The following is a 13,924-nucleotide window of genomic DNA, read 5'->3' as shown; positions in this document are numbered from 1 at the left end:
CCCCTGCTGCAAAACTAATTTCCCCTCGCGGGACAATAAAGAGATTCTGATTCTGATTCTGATTCTGCATGTGATGTTTTCAGTCAATTTAAAATAAACACACAGTGAAGCCACAAGTGTCTGCAACAATCTCATAAAATACTCTCAAATCATTGAGCTTAATATCAAACTGACAAGAGACTGGCACTACAAATTACACAATCTGAACAAAACAGGAGTATTAAAGTATTAACTGAACTGAAATATGAATACATGATTACACAAATTATACAGTTTGACAAGCATATAATAAATCAATCCACCCAGACTGCCACTGAACTGGACCAAATATCTTCTGAAAAAATGACTACCACTAGCAAATCTGCTTTAAACACTTGAATATACCTTTTAAATTAATACATGTTTTTGCTCTATAAAAAAATCTGTCTCAAGATCCAAAAAACATGGCCAATTGGATTCATGAAATGAAAGCAGAAACACACCCCCACAGTTGTCTGGCTCAGCGAAGTCTGTGAGCTTTCAGCATCTCCACTTGTCTAAATTGCCATCATCTCGTCTCTGTCATTGATGGCTCCAGATTAGTACTGGACAATTAATCACAATTCAGTTTCAGAATCTGGCCTTAAACAAACAAAACAATCAATTCAAATATTTTTTCTACATAAATACAGTATAAATGCATGTAACTGCATTTATGCATTTATACTGTATTTAAGTAGAAATGCATGTAGCACAAATGGTTTATAAATGTCAGTATCAACACAGTGTCATGTTAGTCACACACACGTTTCACAATAAATTTAAAAATGTCACCATTTGCAAGAACTGCATCTAACCAACCCTCAAGTGAAAGGAAGGGAATCTTTGCTTAAGATGCTCAACAAATACTTTTTGACATGTTACCAGTGCCAAATGGTGCCTGAATTGAAACTTTTAAGACACAAAAAAGAAGTTAAAAAAAGGTTGAAAACATTAAAAAACACATCAGCAACACTGAAGTTAAACCTGACCAGCATATTAACTTAAAAAAAAAATCACGAATAAAACCTTACCCAACGAATACATTTCATATTATCCCATTTACCATCTTCTTTCAACTACATTTTCATGAAACATCGTTAATACAACTATTATTGTGCTAATCTGACTCTAACTTGGATGATGATGGTTTTTTTGTGTGCACACACACTTTATGCCACTCCTACATAAGTCAGGGTCTGGGTCACCCCAACCAAAAGTTCTAGATTCACCCCTGCTGTAAATCACGCCATAATGGTGCAGCTCTGGTCAGAGAGATATGCTAATGCATGGAGATAAAACAATAGGAGGAAGAAAAACAAAATTTCACCCAGCTTAAATTCAGTGATTTTTTTTCACTTCATCAGTCTGCCCACAGAGATGCTATGACTCTGCCAGTGTGAGTCCACAGTTATAAAACACTTCACACTGAGACTGACAAATACAAAGAACACATGCATCCAGTAGTGCTGAAAGTACTGCCTCGTCTGATTGTTTTAAAATTATCCTGTTTTTGTGGCTGGCTCCCCATTGGGAGCACACCCCAAGCCAAATTACATCATCCAGCAGTGATCTTTACCTCCCTCTTTCTTCTATAAATACAAGCTAATAATATTCGTCCAGATGACTAAAAGGGGAGATTTTCTTATATGGAATCAATAAGAGCAACATGCTGTACTTATATGTGTAAAAGTGTGAATAAAAGCTGTCACAGCATCATAAACGATCCAGAGAAATATCTTTAAAAGAAGCCAATTTACCACTGAATAAGAAAAGTAACTTGTTAGAAATTCTTGAAGCGATTTGGAAAAACTTATACTGGTGCTGCATTACAGACAAATTTAATGTGTTAGTCATAGTGTTTGGCAGCTGCGTCACTACAAATAGCACTATTAGTAGTACACAGCAAAAACTGGAGTGTTGAATTCTCAGTGTTGATTTTAACACTTAGAGTGTTATTTTAACTCCATTCAGAGTAAATAGCCTTCAGTGTTGTAGTTATTTGACAGTGTTAAAGCACCAGTGTTAGTCCAACTCTGTAGAATATCAATTGATCCAAGCCCCGCCTACTGCATTTTCAAATCTGGGGGGCAGAGTTTTCCCATCATGCCTTTGTGCAGGGTGTTTAGATGTGTTTTAGGTATTTTAGATGTATTCAGATGTTTTGCTGTGTTTAGATGTTGCCTGTTGTACAGGGATCACTGCTGGGATTCACTTGCACATGTTCCTTGAATTATCTTAAGTTCTGAGGTTTCTGACATTTAACACTTTGCACCATGAGTGTAGTTGTCTGCTAGGTTGGTCACTTCCTGACTGTGGTGATGTTTTTTTTTAATAATAATGGAAAGAGTGCATTCTGTCAACTCAGAGCATGTTCCAGCTCTGAGTCTGCCTCTTTGCCCTCTTTGATAGCCATAAAGTACCCCTCATTGCTACAGTTATACAATGTGAGGTGGCAATCAAAGGTATCAGGTGTACCCGATTTTCAATATACATTTATTTGTGGAACTTGCATGTCTTGTTTCTTGTAATTAATAGATAATATTCTACACCCACTGACATTAATTGTAATACACTCATTAGTGTTTTCACATCAGAGTTACGTGTAGTCTGGTAGAGTTTATTTTTTTAACACTGGCACTAGTGTAGAGTATTATCAACACTAATCAGTTTTAGCCAGTGTAAATTTTTAACACCATACAGTGTTGGAGTAACACTTGTTCAGTGTAAAAACAGTAACACTTTGAAGAGTGTTAAATTACCACTCAAAAGAGTGGACACACATATGAACACTTTTCTTGTGTTAGATTTAACACTCTTAGTGTTAATCTAACACTGGCATTTTTACTGTGTAGTGTTACATGTTTTCATGATGAACATAACGTTTTATACATCATACACACGGTAACAGCCTCTTTAGACTAGTCGTTGAAATGAAATGTAAATGAGCGTCTAGCCGAATAGGGAAATAGACACTTAGGAACATCCGTAGTATAGGGTTTGAAGTTTTAGATGCATCTATTTCTCAAGTAACTTTTTTTCATGTTAGCAGATCTTAAATTTCACATTTCTTAATTAATTCTAGAAGGTTTTTACTCCATAACCTTACACCTTTAAATTAATGTACTCCTATTTTCAGCATTGTTTCATTGTTGTTCCTCACTCCAGAAGGCAGATTGAAGCCAAACTTGCAGCTTTTGTGACATTTAGTTGAGTATACTTTTTCCTGGTTAAAATAATGATGCATAGGCAACATGTAGTTAAGTCAGAGCTAACTTTGATTATTTTAAACTGCTGGGGAATGGGTTCATTAATTCACACAGCTTCAAATAAATAAACTTCAATGAAATGTTTGTTGTTATTAATTGTGCAAAGGTGAATCTGAAAAGTTAAGTTACCTCAGCTGTAGAGAAGCAGTAGAATAAACTAGCAGAAAAAAAGACAATACAAAAGTAAATGATTTTCAAAATGTGCTGTGCTGTAGTACTATTTAAGTGTACAAAAGAAGGGTCTTTGGGTCTTTGTAAATAGCACAACAAAGAGTGCTTTCTAGACCTTATATTTTTGTAAGGTCATGTGATAAATATCTGTTATGATCTGGCTCTTAAGTAGGGGTCAGATATCGAAATCACCACCTCAAAAGGCATGCAGTTTGAAGTAAATGGATGATGCTGAGAATAAAACTGTGTGATGAAGTTCTTTAAAAATGGAGTCATGCCTTCTATGTAGGATGTAGTACAATGACACCCATATTAAACACGGTTCCTGGAGGTACACCATCGGTGACTGACGTGCTACAGGCAAATATACAATCTAGAGTTTACTTACCCTCCTGCAGAGTGGCAGGAGCTCCCTATTCAAAGATATCAATCAAGCCTACTTAGAAGTCACAGTGGGTTTAATTTTAGAAAGTTACCCAGCATTTTTGCATTCGCCTCAGGTGTTCTCAGATGAATGAGAGGCTGTTACATCACTAAGTAGAGCTCGAGGCAGAGACAGCTTTATTACCTGTAAAGATTGGGGATGTGGCATTAACTTTTGACTTTCAAATCATTCTGTCTGAGGTCACAGGGCTTGTTATAAATCTATGCAGTATCAGGAGACTTGGTCTTATTGAAATTCATCCAGGAAGGCTGGATACCAACAGGCTGCTGAGACTGGCACAGATCTTACATAATTCATAGAGGGATTAGGGGTGTGTAGCCTCACTTAAAAAAAAGATGAACCAGAGAGTATGTTTGGGTGACTGGGGTACAGCACTTCTGAGCCTTAAAAGACAAAGTAAAATTATCTACAGCATTTTCTTTTAGCTCTTCCCTTTCTAAAACTCTATTATCCACCAAATAATTCTGAGATAATATCATGCAGTCTTTATGATAGAGATTTCCATACATGCAGTTTTTGTTGGTGACAGCATGCAGCCCAGAATTCTGCAAGAAAATCTGTAATGCTATTCTTATGCAGATAAACAATGCTGGATACGTCAGAGTATTGAGTAACACTATACCCTTTCCTGGAATGATAAAGATTTTTGTCAGCCCTGTCCTGAAACAGTATTTTTTTAAATTCTCTGAAACATGTCTGTATGCTTCCACTTCCCAGAATTAAAGACCTTAAAAGGAGATTTCTGTGTGCAGACCCTTCAGTTTTCTTTAGTCTTCTGTTGTTGTTGATGTGCACCCAAAATGTTTTTGTTATTTTGAATGTGGTCCTTTTTCCATGTATGCAGTGGAACATCCTTACTACACTGTAAGACCGAACAGTAAAAGGTTATTAAAAAATGAGTTGTGTTAACCTGAAAACCAAACTGGCTGTTTTGGCTCTATTTTTTATGATCTGAAGACATTTGAGTTTTAAGTAAACAGTACTCAGTCACTCAGGTTTTTTGTCATTGTAGTCACATTATTTGACAATCACCCCTTAATCTGCAAAGTTTCCCCTGAATGACTTTGGGCATTAGAGACTTTTGCACCATGATTGATGTTACCCACTCAGTTAGGAAAGTTCTGCCTGTAGGGACAAACTTCATCATAGTAAGGATGATGAACTGAACTCTGTGGAAGCTCACTTTTTTGGTCAAAGTGCACCTTTCAGTCATGCCACTTGAAGCCAAATCAAATGACTTTACTTAGTCAAAATCAAAAAAAAAAATCTATAAAACATTAGGGAAAATTGCAGTAGATGAGAAACATGTATATTACATATTTTAATTTTTGTCATACTTAAAAAAAAAGCATTACCTCTATCAAAAGACTAAAATGTAATCAGTTAAAACAATCATTTTGGGTATTTTCAATTGGTTTGGCTTTACAGTGTTGAACTGCATCGATTCTATCAATTTAAAAAAATTGCCATCATAATAATCTACTCCCATCTAACTGAGTGAACGACCTCAACAGCATCGATCCTGTGGATAAATTATGAATAATTTTGAATGAATACAGATTCAATGATAGCGAGTCTGGGTGTCATCCTCGCCATTAGCCATTCACAATCTCGCCCCTCCTTATCTGTCTGATCTCCTCTACATAGCATCCTCCTCCCACTCCCTCAGATCCTCCTCCTTCATCCACCTCACTGTGTCCTCCGCCTGCCTCAACACTTTCAGCCACTTTGCTCCCCAACTCCATCAGGCATCTGAAACATTGACTCTCTTCCTCTTTTCAGATCCAGACTCAAAACCCACCTGTTCAGGATAGCTGACTCTTGTAATTACACTGTTCCATTTTAAACTGTATTAAGCTTTTAGCTGTTGTTTTATTGTATTTGTTTTTAAATCTGTAAAGTGTCTTTGAGTGCTTAGAGAAACACTTCTAAATAAAATGTATGACTATGATTAAATTTTATTAGGCCTGTCAAAGTTAACGCGTTTAATTACTTTTAACGCCGCTAATTTTACTGTCGCACGATTAACGCATGCGCGTTCTGTATGACCCTCGACCCATCCCGTAGTTTGCCAGACCAGGAAGTGGTGCCGTCGTGATGCAGTACAAGCGAGCAGAAATGGATAAAGGGCAGAGACTTCTGAACGGCAGGTTCAGCTTTCAGATCATGTCAGATAAGACTGAAGTTATTTTCTCCTACTGTCAACATGAACAGAGTTACAGGAAGTTCGTAGAGTCTTATATAGCCCGCACCACTCGCTGGCCATGCACACAGCTAATGCAGAGAGCCGCCCCCTCGCCATGCTGGATTTGTTTACAATGGAGACTCTCAGACAGCTCTGCAGGGATGGACTCGCTATCTGGCATACCGGGCATTTCCTGGTGTGCCGATGCACTTTTGGGCCAGTATGATTTATTAATTTATTTAGGCTATTATATCTGCCATGAACCGGCACCACAGATGGTCCGATCACATCTCCTGAAGGTCTGTTTACCCCCCACTCTCATTCCCACGCAGCTCCTGCTTGAAAGTGAAAGTATTCAGAAAAAACAAAACTTACTAAAATGATGAACTGGAACTGTTGGAAGGCTTCACGTGTGTTTATTGACATCATTCCAGTAAATCTACTGGACTAATGACAGTCATTTCTTACTGTCAGCATTTATTTTACATTTGGAGTACATTTTTTAGTTTGAAAGTAAAAACATGATAAATAATAGCAGACATTTTTTTAAGTAATTACTTGCTTTTTCTCTTGAGCAGGGCAGATGTGTCCACCTTACTCACATCAGAACAGTGAAACACCATTAGTTGTGTCCGTGCCTTACTGCTGAGCTCTCAGCAGAGACTTGACTTCTTTATGTCCATGTGTGATGAAGAGATCTGTTGTTTGGTGTTCAGCTGCTGAGAACAGAGGAGTTAACTTCTAGAAGTCTAAAGTTTGACTCTACATTGTGGTATTATTCAGTAATGTTACATTAAGGTCAGTATCTCCATCTGTTGTGGTTGTTGGGCTTGAGTTTACCATGTTATGCTCTCAGCATATTTTTGCAGTGTTCAGTATCTTTGAGCTCAGACTAGAGAATTTTCTGGACTTTATCTGTTGTTGTTTTGGGTTGTTGACATGAACAAACATTTGCATACAGAAAGCATTTTTGTCCACTTGTGTTGATAAGGGTATTTAAATCTTGAGAAATAGTACTGTATGGTTCATTTAGAACAAACAAAAAAGTGCAATTAATTTTTGATTAATTGTGAGTTAACTATGGAATTTGTGAGATTAATCACGATTAAAAATTTTAATCTATTGACAGCCCTAAATTTCATATAACCTTTTTCTTGTCAACTGACTTACTGCACTTTAACACTATATGTCATTCACTTAGTTACACACACACATTCACACACCGATACGACATAATGTGCCCAACTGGCCATGAGTACTGAACACATTCACACACCAACAGCTGTCTTTTAGGAGAAAATTCGAATTCAGTATCTTATATAAAGACACTGACATGTAGACTGCAGGGGATCAATACAGCAACTTTTCATTAAGAGATGGCAGGCTCTACCACCGAGCCCTCGCCCTTTTGTAGATTCGAAAGAGAAAACATAAAAAACAATGCCTTAAAATCTCAAGACAAAACCTGCAAACAAGCAATGTAACAATCTATACAAAGAAAAGAGCAGAGTAAATCAGCACAACAGTAACATAAACATCAAGGTTTCCTTAGCATAGAGCTCCAACCACGCACACAATCAGACATGCTGTTATGGGAGATCTCCGTGCCTAATTGTATTTTTCTTGTTCATATTGAAGAAAGCAAACCCAAAATAAGCCATGCTGTGGATATAAAAACATTACAGAGAGTGCTTTAGTGTATTTTTTTCTTTGACATTTCAGATTGAAGAAGCAAATTTTAAAACCTCAGGTTATGTTAGCCACTTTTCTGACACTTTCAAACTTACAACCCAATTAGCAAAAAAGTGTATAAATGCATGCATTTCTATTTGATGGTGTTACTATTTATGAAGCAATTGGAAATTATTGAATTCTTAGTGGATAATTTTATTTTATAAGAAAGGATGCTAACAAAGCATCCGATTGCAGGCAATGGGTTACCATACCTATTATTAATGTTTAAATTAGGGCTATTAACATTAACACTCGACTAATCTTGGAACCTGAATGTGTTAAAAAAATAATAACTCAAGTTAATCATATGACTAAGTTTGACCACAACTTGCTTCCGTAGTCCTCCAGCACAGATGTTTATGTGCCTTGGGACAAAGAGGTGAGAGGCGGGTCAGACACAACCTGCAGTGATGAGCGAGGAGACAGACCCAGGTCTGCTTAATGGCAATTTTCTTTTTAAAAAGCTGGCAAATGTTAGTTAAGATAAAACCAAAATTGTGGGTACATGCTGCAGTGATAAACTGTTTTTACACCGAACCACAACAAGTCTGAAGTTCCACCTTCAGACAAAGCACACCTTTGCTAATGTCGGCAAAGACGCCAACAACAACACGGGATCAAGTCATGGTCATACCACTCTCTTCAGCTGTGTCAGGACAGTTTTCTTCTTCAGTTGCTCAGATAAATGCTGAAAAGTGCTCCAAAACTTTGTAGTAAGTCCTGTTTGTTATAATATTAATCCAGTGTAGAAATCCATGGTGGAACTGGCAAAATTGAAGTTAATTAGCAAACTTTATGAGCTGAAGACAGAAAATATGATGCGTTCAGATAACCTCAGTAAATTAGACAACTGTATTCTATATGTTATGATGTGATTTAATGCCACACAAAAATGGGAAAACATAGATTTTGATGAGAAACTTCAATAAATACAGTGTGAATATTTTTCGATATTTAAGGGATATACAATATATGTGACAGACTGAATCATAGATTTTTAACTCAAGCACTACCCAGCTAAGACCACTTGTAGTTTAAATATTTTCCCTTACTTTGTCTTTCCACCAAACTATAGAAAGTATCAATAGTGGTAATCGATAATGACTCAGATCAGCACTTTCAATGTGCTGTACATAGAATTAAAAGAATAAAAACAAAGCACTTGACAATAACAACCTTTCATCAGATATATAACTTTTTTTTTTAACCTGAAACACAGCACTTAGTCATTATAACAGCACTTAAGCATCTCACCCTGAGGCGACAGAGGAAACTGACCCTGTCTAAATATGAAATACGAACAACAACAAAACAAAGAAACAAGATTTATAAGCAATAGTCCCACTCACTTTAGATTTTTAAACAGCTAGCATGAAGCTGAACCCATGTTTAATTAATACAATGTTTTTCTATCATGAAATGCCAAATTAATATCACACATCACATCTGCTCTCTATCAGTGGACACAACACTGCAGGATATTGGCTCAATAATAATACTGAGCTCTCTGAGCTGATAACAGCCCCTTCTCAACCTCATTTTTCACAGCAGTCTGTTTATTGAGTTTTTCTTTCTTTTTGCTAAGCCTCAAATGAACCTTCACAAGTAATGTCTGGTTGCTACCAATGTCTTAAGGGTGACACAAACTCAGCCATTAGCTTTATCCTTAATAAGACTTCATCTATGTATTCACATCAACAAAAATGCCCATGATGTTAACATGTTACAGATCTTTTATTCTTAGTGTAACAAAGCAAATCCCTCTAACCACCAGCTGGACTTAGGCTCTGGATGTAACTTTTACGCGAAGGAGGAGCAGGCACAACTTTAAAAAGTCAGACTTTACCAATGTATTTTGAATAGGAAGCACATAGCAGTGGCCATAAAACATAAGAAACACAATGGCAGCCCACTTTGTTAAAAGATTTATCAATGGAAAGGCATGATGGTGAGAGACAGAGACTCATCTGTGATCAAGTAAAAATGAAGGAGTCTTGCACACATGCACAATGCAGTTCCAGTCAACAGCCATACATGATTAGGAGGACTACAATAACAGTGACAGACATGTGGAGCACTGGTAGCCTAGTGCAGTGTGTCCCAACCATTTTTCCTTTAAGTCCCCCCCTACATGTACCTAAGAAAAGCGGAGCCCCCCCAGAACCCAAGAGAGAAGAAAAAGTGACACACTGCTGCCAAAAATAAACATAGATTTTAATTGTTTCACTAAAACCCTAAAAAAGACCTATGCATGCTTTTCTTATCAAAATACTACTTTATAACTGCTTTATGTTTTTATGTCAATATTTGCAAATCTCATTTTGGCAGTCTCAGAGCAGACAAAACCTCGCAGCCCCCCTAAGATCTTTGGTGTACTTGTGTTTTCAAAATCAATCCAGAGAAATCAGAGTGAGTGCAGATGATACTTTGTTAACTTCACATTAAAGGGTTTGCTACATGCCAATAAAAGATGAGCAGCTCACTCAGTGCGTTAGCTTTTTAATTACAGAGAGAGTCTGGATTTTCTAAGGGTTATCATTCCTCTGCATCTGGCCCAGAAGATGTCAATTCAAATTAACTGCTCTGCTAAGAGACCTGCTGTAGTGATGGTAACACTTTCTGGCTGGGTGACTTGTTTAGCAGTCCTTGGTTATTATCACAGAGGATGCTGTGCCAGAAAGAGAGATAACAAGCCAGGTATCCTGAACTACCGGATTCAGTGATGGAACCAACTTTGACTGCTCCAAGCCAACTACCTCCAAAATATGCATATATTCATATATATCTTACCTGAAAGTAGTTGTGTTTGACTAATTCCAATTGATTTTACACAGATATCCAAAAAAATTAACATCTCAAAAATCTTATTACTGCTGTTTCTTCTGTGGCATTCAGAGTGCTGTGTGCATCATGGGTACAAGCATTACCAGGAAAAGAAATGGTGTTCCACTACCTGAAATATAATTCATTACATAAGTAGTCCAAGAAAACCTTGAACCCTTTATGCAAAAGCAATTACATAAAAATATAAAAAACAAGGTTGAGCACATGTCTCCTGATTTTACCCTCCCCAATCTGATCAGAAGATGATCAGAGCCACTCCAATCTGAAATCATAAATATTAAACATGTTCAATATTCATGATCAGAAATCCTGTTGTGTAGGGGGATTACTAAGGATAGCCCAGCTCTTAGTCCATGGATTTTCACGTGGAATAGATCAATAGGTAATCAGAAAGCAAGATGACTGAAGAAGAAAGCACAAAAAACACATCTATTGTGACAAAAACTGCTACTGCAGTGGATGAACCACATACGTAGCTGACAGCTGTCCACATTTAGATAGTTAATTTTGTGGTTTTGTTTAATCGTGCAAGGTTTGGAGTTTTTACAGTTGAGGGTCTGGTTGTGGTGAACAGAATCTGTTGGTCTGTAGTATTCTGCGTTGGTTATCCTGTGATACAGCCCAGTTTTGTTTCATAAGAACAAAACTTTTAAATCTGTCATTATGGTTGTCATTGTGTTGGGTTTGTTCAAAATCTGTTCAGCATAGCAGTGTAGACAAAGATTAGTCAAAAATCGATCTTTGATGACTAAAACTGACAAAAAATAAGTTTTGTTTTCATCAAGATGACTAAAATGAGACAAAAATGTAGTTTATGTCGATCAGTCAATCAATTAATCAATCAATAAATCTAACCCGGATATCACTGAGTGCCCAAGTGTGCCAAAATTCACTGGCCCTGCTCTTAAATCAAATTTTCTGCAAATCAGAACACAAGCAAATGCACCGTACATCCAAACAGTCCTAAACATAAAGATCTGTGATATCATGTCCATATAAACGACACAAAGTTTTGCCTGAGCCAGCATCGCAGCAGCAAACAAAAGTCTTAAAAGTTCAGCGCTCTTATTGGCTGCCTCTTAAGATTTGTTACAAACAGTACTGCACAACATTACAGCTGATGCGCGTTGATCAGCTGCTGGGTCTCTAGTCTCTAGTACTGCTCGTTTGCAGCGTTGTCCTCACAGGAAGCTGTGCATCAGTTTGTAACTTCCAGGTGCACAGGAACGTTCGTCTACAGTAAACTAGAATCTATTGTTTCTCCATTTAATTTCTCTATGATAAAAATTATAATATTAAAGGAAAACTGTACCTTAATAACTTTATTTAACTTATTAATTTCACTTTTAAGGATGTTTTTAACCTTATCTCTCCACTAAACAATGAATTTGTTTTTCATATCTTTTATTTTTGGTTTGACTTGACAAAGACTAAAATGCAAGGACTTTTTATGAACTAAAACTAGACAAAAATTTTTTGAGTTTTTGTCGACTAAAACTATGAAGGGTAGAAATGACTTAAATGTGACTAAAACTAAGGCACTTAATCTCAAGACTATGAATGAGACTAAGGGCTCTATTTTCATAGACCAGGCGCAGGCGTGGCGCAGGGCAGGTGCGCCGCGCCTGCACCGCGCCAACGGGGTGCGTCCAGAGCATTTTGCAATTTTCGTGCACGGTGCAGTCCGGTGCAACGCGGCGCACTCATGCCTCCGTCCCCCCCACCGGCGCAAGTGGCAAAGAGTGAGGAGAGAAGGCGTGAGTGGGTTTAACACAGCCAAGTGTAATCTTCACCAATCAAATGAACGCCTCTCCTTGCCTTTAAATGCACTGTGGGCAAGGCGCAGTGCCAGGTTCACCTCACCACCACCATGGACAAAGACAGCAGCAGCAGCTCCAGGAGGCCAAACTTCTCCCAGGAGGAAATTGATGTGCTGGTCCGGGAGGTTCAAGCTCGCAGTACCAGAATATATGGTAATGCTAACAGACCTCCACGAGCTGTTACTAATATTGTCAATCAAGTTTGCCCAGATATTCTGAGAACCGCTGCCCAATGTAAAAAATGGTGTAAGGAGAAGGGCCAAAAAAAGCTGTCAAAGCAAAGAAGGCACACAGTGGCCATCGGGCTGTGCATCAGAGGCCACAATGCGCGTCACCGTGTGGACCATCTCGCGAGACAGATGTAATCTGTTCCTGTGTCATGAATAGGAGTACAAAATTAAGTGACAATGACATTAAACACAGCAGCAGGTTAATCCAGGCATCATGCTTGTGATCCACCTGCATTCCTGCTCTGTCATCGCCAAATAGGAGAACCTTTGGTGATATATTCTCTCCCGGTATCTCCTCCTCATCCTCCCTGCAACAATGTACTCCATCTTTTTAGATCACGTTAAGAATAAAGATTAAAACAGAGAAATATGGGCAATCACAGGTAAATCCTTAAGACACCGACTGACTTACATTTATTCAGCGAGCGTCTCTCTCTTTTTTCTTTTCTTTTGAATTTCATGAGATGAGAGAAGCCGAATATATACTCCGTATCAGATGCGGTGGCTGTTTGTGGTTGGCTGAGAGATGTGAACTCGCTAGTTTTTATCACTCCCAGCTGCCATCAGGTTGAGTTTCAATTTTGTGTGACAAACATCTTTGATCTGACATCAGATGTGACGGGACAATTCATATAGATACAAATGTATATGCTGGTTCAGACGGTTACATTAAATAGTGGTTGCTGTGATTGTTTATTGCATTGAAATGTGCCTGACACTCTGGAAACCTGCCTGTGAGGTTTTGGTGACGTGTGCGCACTGCGCGCCTGTCAGCCAAATTACCACTACACCGGGTGCGTTTCGCCTGCACCGAAAATAGACCAGGTTGGAGCTGGCGGGCTTTCAGCGCACCTTCTGCACAGTGTTTTGGCATGAAATTGTCACTGCGCCAAGCTGAATCTGTCGACACCTCCCCCTTGTGCGCTGCCACACCCATCTCGGCGCAGCCCGGTCTACCAAATTACCAAATTGGCTGCGCACGGTGGTGCGCCGGACGAAATTACCACTGCGCGGGGTGCGCCATGCTCCGCCACCCTGCGCCACCCTGCGCTGCACCACTAAAATAGAGCCCTAAAATTAAAAATAGCTGTCAAAAGTAACACTGCAGATTAGGGCTGTCAAATAGTTCAAATTAATCACAATCCATCAAAGAATTTAATTGCAATTAATCCTCCCTTTATGAAATGATTTTTTGACTGTTTTAAGCC

The 13,924-nt window shown here is 38.3% G+C and overlaps 1 protein-coding gene across 1 annotated transcript in view; it reads right to left on the bottom strand.

Annotated features, from left to right (window-relative positions):
* Nucleotides 1-13,924, bottom strand: part of usp43a (ubiquitin specific peptidase 43a) — a 181,703-nt gene that overhangs the window by 25,170 nt on the left and 142,609 nt on the right. The window lies entirely within an intron of this gene.

Source organism: Cheilinus undulatus, linkage group 4 (genome assembly GCF_018320785.1).
Source record: "Cheilinus undulatus linkage group 4, ASM1832078v1, whole genome shotgun sequence".
NCBI lineage: Eukaryota > Metazoa > Chordata > Actinopteri > Labriformes > Labridae > Cheilinus > Cheilinus undulatus.
This window is presented reverse-complemented; position numbering and strand designations above follow the sequence as displayed.